Genomic DNA, 8,235 nt, shown 5'->3' with positions numbered 1-8,235 from the left:
GTGTATATAGTTATTATACTTGTGTTTGTAGTGGAATGAGTAAAAGGGACAGTAATAATTATCAAGAGTATAAGTTTGCATTAGGATAAATTATGTGGGTAGCTCACAATGTAATATCCGCAAATAATATTAATTATGCCAAAATCGTGTTTAGCTATTAATTTGAAATTGCGTTTACTTTGAATGAAGAGCTCTACCATAGTTGTATTACCCTGTAAAAACTTAGATAAAAGTTAATCCATTCGCAGTTGTTTTGCGCATTTTAATTATTTAGGTTTCTTTTTTTGGAACCTTAATATGCAAGTTTAATTTGTATGCGTGTGAGAAAAAGAGCTCTGGTTAAAGCTTAAGCATGTGTGCAGGTGTTGTGTGCTGTGTGGTTTGATTAAGTATGTGTGTGCGTGTGTGCTATGAATTTTATTTGAATTTTCATTTTCATTATTTTTTTTTGTTTGGTACATAATATCATTTTGTTTTTGTTAGGTTTTATTAAAGAACTTTCATTTCATTTGTTATTTTGACACACAAAAACTTTCGTCAATATTTCAATACAATGCTTAATATTTAACAATATTTGCATAAGAACGTAGCGTAACCTTTAATAGCAGCATTACAATGACATTGCTTGCCACACACATTGCCGTACACATTGCTGTGTACATTGCATACAAATACTCATACATTTAAATATGTTTATTAAAATAACAATGAAGAGCCACACTGGCATATTAAAAGCGTTTTTGTTTACTTTTTTGACAAATAAATTACAAGTTCCAACAATTGAAGGACTCTTCACGCACAAAAGGTAGGGAAATATTCTTAAGCTGTCATGACTCGATGGCATACTTTTGTTCGTAGCACTACCAGCAGTGATGTTTGAAGAACTTTAATGGCGCGGTTTGGTTTGTTAAGACCTCTTCTTCAATTCCAATTTTTTTTTATTTTTTCTATTTTTTTTTTCTGTTAAGTTTTTGTGAAAATTACGCATAAATACAAATGAAAATTGTTCTGTTCAAAGTTTGATAAATGCAGCTGTCACCTTTGCCGCCCCCAAATCGTCCATTCAATATGCCATTAACAATACTTTGAGCTTAGCTAGACAGTAAGCAGCAGGCAGCAGGCAGTAGGCGGTACTTGGTTGACAGCGGCCAGTTGTCAGAGGAATTGATGGTATGGAATATGGAATACCACCAATTTCTTTCTTCCTTGGCATAATTGCTACTAAATCGAAATTGAGTTTTTAACGAAATTGTTGAAAATCGTAGTAACTTTTCAGAACTTTTAAATTATGCAGCGAAATATTACGAATTTCAAACAAATACACACCGTAAGCGCCTACGTTGAGTAAATAATTTCAAGCCGTCATTATATCTGCGATTGCTGTTCCAGAAGTTTAACAATCGCTTGTTTGGCATTTGCTTTCACTTCAGTGAATCAGTGAATCACCGACCGAGTCGTTCTGATGGTCTGGCGGTTGGGTCATGTGAAGTAAATTAAGAAAATTTCTAATTCTTGGGTTTTATACACTGATTTTTTCTTCTCCTTCGTTTACTTTTATTATTGTTAGTAGTCGTATTTCTTTTCTTTTTTTTTTCATTTTTGGTAAACAATTTTAATTTTGTATGTATTTAGATTTTTTTTTCATTAAATTACAGAGCAATTTAATATGTAAATGGCTGCGATGAAAAAAACGCAACTAACTCACAAATAGGGTCATAATTTCATAATGTACTGGTTAGTGCGCCTAAAATGCTGTAAGAAAAAGCGCAAAAATGCCAAAATATACACACAAGTAAACAAGGAAAGCAAAATTATTTAAGGTACTGACGTTACAAGGTCTAGGTAATAGCCACGTCAAGTTTCAAGTTTCTCATGAAACTTGTGGGCGTGTGCTACAATTTAAATTAAAGTCCAGACAGTTTTGTTTATATATAATTTTATATTTTTGTACAAATATTGGCCAATTAGTTTGATTCGCTTTTGTTTTTATGTCCCTCAATATCCTCCTGCTATTGCTCCACAGTGCTTAGTTGAGTTTAGGGTATGTAAGGGATTTGTAATTAAATTGTACAAAAAAAAATTTATTCCAAACCAAAAGATACAGTTATTGAGCACTTGAAATTGATAATTACGCTTCGTTTGAGCAATTGCGGTAATTCGCATTTTGAATCCAAATTACAATTTAATTAACATATTTATTGGAATGTTTTTTATATAAAAAAAATTAAAAATAGATATGATGATATTGACAGTTAAATTAAATTTTACTGAAATATTCTAATTGAATATAAATCAAATGATGTGTAATTAATCGGGAATAATAAAATTCATAGGAATTTATTTATAATTCAGAGCTTAAAAATTATCCTATATAATATAAAAGTTAACTCTTTTTTTATCATACTTCATTAAATATAACAGTTACGTTAGAAAAAAAGACTCTAAAAGTTATAAAAATAAATTTTTGCAATTTTTTTTTATATTTTATTCTACAAAGATATAATTATGGCCTCAAAAAATGAACTTTAAAAACTTAAAAAATAAATTTAAAAAAATTTTTTTATTTTTTACACCAATAAATAGATACCTATCTAGAATAAATATACTTGAACCAAACTACCAGAACTCTCAGGGCCTGGGCTAATTTTTATCAGTGCAATAAAAGTTTATTGCAGTATTGTTTCCTTATTTTTAAATGTATTTTAATTTTAGCTATTGAGCATATTATCAACAATAAGAATTCTTGCTAAAAAATTCTTTTTTCGCTTTAAAATAAATTTTAATAATCAGATTCCAACTGATAATCTTATTTAAAATTACTTTAATAAGTCTATATACAATTTTTTAAAACTTTTACTTTCTTGACCCAACTTTCTTATTATAATTTTCCTAGCATAAGTTTCTTAACACAACTTGTCTTAAGATTGAAGACATAATCGATCTCAAGTTTTAATACTTATCTCAAGTTGAATAAGTATTTACTTAGTTAGATATTATAGACGTGATTGTCCTTGGCCACATTCAATAGCCTACAGCCAGTCCGATCCGTGGATTGCTGTATCCAGTTGAGAGTGTTAAGTGCCTACATATTGTTGATCATCTGTTCTTTCCACCGAAAATGCGGACATTCTCTACCGCGTTTCACACCAACGGATACCGAAACGAAGACCTTTTCAGTCTGAACATTAACTTTCATTAGTACTATATGACCGAACCAATGAATCTGCTGAAATTTTATACGCTTAACTATGACAATGTCATAGCAAACCTAATAAATAAATGTCAGATAAGAACTACAATTATTTATTCTTTAAAGTTCATTGCATCCCCTTGAAAGTTGTTCTCAATTAAATTTATGGACAAATCTCAGGGTAGTTTTCAGTTTCAAAAATATTTTTTTGGAACACCCTTATCTTTATATAATTTATTATTAAAAATACTGTCTCTAAAGTACCATTTTAACTTTGAAAACCAGAGAAAAGACACTGGGTGTCATATATAGAGATTTATCTTAGTGCGGTAATACAGTGTACTTATGGTTCTTTAAAAACTATTGTAAAAGAAATAAATTTTCACAATAAATTCTACTGTCACACATTTTAGGTCCATAGCATTCGTAAAAATCGATTAGCATTGAATGTTTGATAAGTTTCTTTAATACGGTTATAATTTCCATGGGCCTATTTGACACGGAAAGGTCAATTTGATAAAGGATTTTAGTTAAAATGGGTCTTTTAAACAAAATTTTTTACTTTACTTTATACTACTATAGTTCAAATTTCTGGATGTCAGAGTGAGAAGTTGAAGATTTTTTTACACGAAAAACACCTACATCTACATACACTACGAGTATATCGGCACATATCTTGGTGAAAGAAATGGCGTAAAATAGCTGACTCTACTAAAATCTGCAGGTAAATTGGCATACTCGGAGTGTCAGAATCGAGCTGGTTATTTTTTCAGCAACCTTTCTAATGCAATTTTTTTCTTTTTTTTGAGTTTTTAATCGCTGCTGGGCGTGTAAAACCGGTTTAAGCGCATCCTATATTTGAAATCTTTTTTTAGATATTCATGAAATCGTGTGTATCTTTCATAATCTTATGGTTGTAGTTTCATCACACTTTAAATGTCTTGCTACACTTAATTCCTTTTAATCTTCATACAAACTTTGTATTCCAAAATATTGCCATATAACAAATTGGTTAATATAATAATGTATGAATGGCTTATTAGTGTAGTAAACACAAACTATGACTAACAGTAAAACCAATACATAAAAAATGACTCAATTTGAGGTCTAATGGGTAAAGTTCTAATTGTTTTCTGGCAATTTATATTTATATTATTGATTATAATTTATATTATAATTATAATTTATTAAATTATAATTTATTCAAAGCCAGAAATTCAATCAATTGAAATAATATAAAAATATTTTTGTTGTTGTAGTTCACTACATTTCGAAAAGCACTTTCCTTATAATTTAATGTAATTTCTTTATTTCTTTATTTTTATCATTTTTATTTATCTTGTTTTTAATTTAATGAAAATATTAATTTAAATACTATAAGCAATAAATATTAGCGTAGAATTAATAGAAGTCAATAAATTTTTATGCGATTATTGTAAAATTTTAAAATTTATTGAATTAATACGTATATTCAATTATTGAAAAATGAATATACGTATTAACGCTAATTTTATAATTTCCTCCAACCTCCATTTACTCGACCAAAATATAATTATAATCGTCTTTCGAACCAATAATCTAAATGTCAAAATTTATGAAACTTCCTTTAATTGCTGCATGAATTGTTGAGTATCCATTTTCATGCAGTTAGAAACAATTTGATGATGGGCTATTATATCCTCTTCCATATTGAACAAGAATCGAATATAATAACTTCCTTTGTATTTATGTATTTAGCAAGTAAATAAAGCGCTCTAAGCGTTAGCGAAATGTAAACACATCCTTAAAGTATGCTTGTTTATTTGTGCATACGAAATCACATATCACATGCTTTAGTATTCATAAGGTTTCAAACAACGTGCAACTTAATTTGTGTCGGACTCTTCTTACACAAAGTCCTACAGTAGAGCAGCATACATAGGCCAGGCTGTAGGAAGGACAATTTGTGTGTTCCCAGTGAATTCTGTTCCAAATGCGAGGCATCCGAGCACACAAAATATCGTTTGTTAGGCATATGAAATTGGCGCAAGAGAACATTATCAAAGATTTATTAACATCTCACATATCTTCCTCCTGTTGAGCATGTTTATTCTGATACTGTTGTAACCTCAGACAAGTATATAAACTGCATGAAATAGAATACTGTCTGTCGATTATCGTGTCATAAAATGAAAGAAAATAAATACGTACAACATAATTCACTGGCCAAATTGAAAAGGATGAGTGAAAGGACGATTTAATCTGCAATTCTTTTGCTTACAATAATGAAATTTTCTTTGCTGAATTTGTGGATTTAAGGCATTTATGTTATTTTTATTGATTACTATTTAAGTAATACTTAAAATCAATTTCATTCGAATTATATTCAATATACTAGTATTTTCTTTAATTAGTGTAAAAATAATATTTATAAGAAATTTTCCTTATAATTTATTTACTTTAATTCTTCAGATAATCTTTCCTACTATGGTACTTACATTAAGACTGAAAAGTTTTCGGAAATTCTCATTTAAAATTCGCGCGCTGTATATTTTTCGATATTTTAAGTTTATGTAGTTTGGCAGCACTGTCCTTAATTACTATGCCAAAAATGAGCTCGATCTGTCAGACAGTTCGTTTACGGCAGCTGTTGAAACCAGTTCACCTCAGTAGTGCGTTGCGAAATGTCTTCGACGGTCGTACGACCGTCCTGGAAGGCTTTGTACCACTCATAAACTTGAGTTTTCGATAAAACTGATTCCCCATAAGCCTTTTGTAGCATTCGCAACGATTCTGCACACGAAATTTCGTTCGAAACACAAAATTTGATGCAAACTCTTTGTTCAATATTTTTTTCCATTGTTTTTTTCGCAACGCCCTACTGAGGTGAACTGGTTTCAACAGCTGCCGTAAACGAACTGTCTGACAGATCGCGCTCATTTTTGGCATAGTAATTAAGGACAGTGCTGCCAAACTACATAAACTTAAAATATCGGAAAATATACAGCGCGCGAATTTTAAATGAGAATTTCCGAAAACTTTTCGGTCTTAATGTATGTCATTATAACTTAAATAATAACTTAAACATAGCTTCTTTTAATAAAAAAATTCAAAATTATAATAAAAATAGTTTCATATAAATTTTATATATTAATTTTATATATATATTAATTTAATTAAGTTTAATAATAAATTATATCATTAGGAAAAATTCTGAAGAACGGTGGTTTCATTCAGAATACCTTAAAGCGATGATTTAATAACGGATTTAAATAGAGTCAGCTATTTTGAGCAAAATTTATTACTACTTTATATACGAAATGGCATCAGGGCATGTAGCCAATTGTTGTTGGTGGCTTTCATATAAAAATGTCCGACTTTTAAGCTCCATATAACGAAATAAATTGGTATATTACAAACAGTTAATTATGATTATTAGAACATTTAAGTAAGAGATCACTGATACATTGTGACCGAAAGGTTTTCGGAAATTCTCATTTAAAATTCGCGCGCTGTATATTTTTCGATATTTTAAGTTTATGTAGTTTGCCGACTGTCCTTAATTACTTGCCAAAAATGGAGCGCGATTGTCGGACAGTTCGTTTACGGCAGCTGTTGAAACCAGTTCACCTCAGTAGTGCGTTGCGAAAAAAACAATGGAAAAAAATATTGAACAAAGAGTTTGCATCAAATTTTGTTTTTCGAACGAAATTTCGTGTGCAGAATCGTTGCGAATGCTACAAAAGGCTTATGGGGAATCAGTTTTATCGAAAACTCAAGTTTATGAGTGGTACAAAGCCTTTCAGGACTGTCGTACGACCGTCGAAGACATGCCGCGTTCTGGACGACCTTCGACCTCTACCACCGACGAAAACATTGAAAAGGCAAAGGAAATCGTGTTCAAAAATCCTCATGTGAGTGTTAGAGAGATAGCACGAGAGCTAGGCATCGGTCGTGAGATGGCTCGTTTGATTTTGGTGGACAATTTGTGTATGCGACGTGTCAACGCCCGGCTTGTTCCGATTCACCTCAATTTGTTCAACATTATCAACGATTTTAAGGCCAAACATTCAATAAATACCATCGAACAGCCACCGTATTCACCTGATCTTGCACCGTGTGACTTTTTCCTGTTTCCCAACCTCAAATTACCACTCAGAGGAACGCGTTTTGAATCCATAGAAGACGTAAAACAGAATTCGCAGAGGGAACTCAAAGCCATACCGGAAAGCGCCTATAAAATTTTTTGATGTTGGAGGGAAACGTTGGCATTTGTGTATCGCTTCTAATGGAGCATATTTTGAAGGAGATAAAATAAATATTGATGAAGGTTAAGAATTTTGCGTTTTATTTAAAATTTCCCGAAAACTTTTCGGTCACAATGTATGCAAGATTTAAACAAATTAGTTTCTCCTAAGAAGTTAACTGACGATCTCGTTAAGATGCTCTTTAAAGACAAATGTGTTATGAGAGCGTAGTTCCCAGAAAATTGTTGGTTGGAAGATAATATTAAATGTTTAAATATTCCTATGTCATAGCTTTTAAAATAAATTTTGGAAAATAATGAAACTGCATTATATATGCTTTGTAATTGTTCAGCCACATATTTCTCTAAAATTCTTGGGTAAACTACAGATCTCTTGCTAAAGGCTTAATGTGGTTTTAAACTATTTTAATTTTTTATGAATAATATTAGACGATAAGGTCAAAATAGAGTAAGTCACTTTACTTGGAAGAATACATTAATATAAACATATGAGTACATAGCCAATTTAATTTGGGCATAGCAATAAAGAATAATAAATATATGCACTCAAAAAAATACTTTAGTTGATTTAACCAGATTTTAACTAAATCACACATTAAAATATTCTTACTCGACGCATTATGTTGGTTCAACAATATCACATGTTGGTTTTTATATCATCTTTACCACATGAGTTAAAACATAATAACATTTAAATGGTTAATTATACTATAATAATAAATATTTACGTAGTCACATAGCTACTCATTTTCGAAAAATTTGCTAATAGTGAAATAAATTGGCACATAATTTATATACT

This window comes from Teleopsis dalmanni, chromosome 2 (genome assembly GCF_002237135.1).
Source record: "Teleopsis dalmanni isolate 2A chromosome 2, ASM223713v2, whole genome shotgun sequence".
Lineage (NCBI taxonomy): Eukaryota > Metazoa > Arthropoda > Insecta > Diptera > Diopsidae > Teleopsis > Teleopsis dalmanni.
This window is presented reverse-complemented; position numbering follows the sequence as displayed.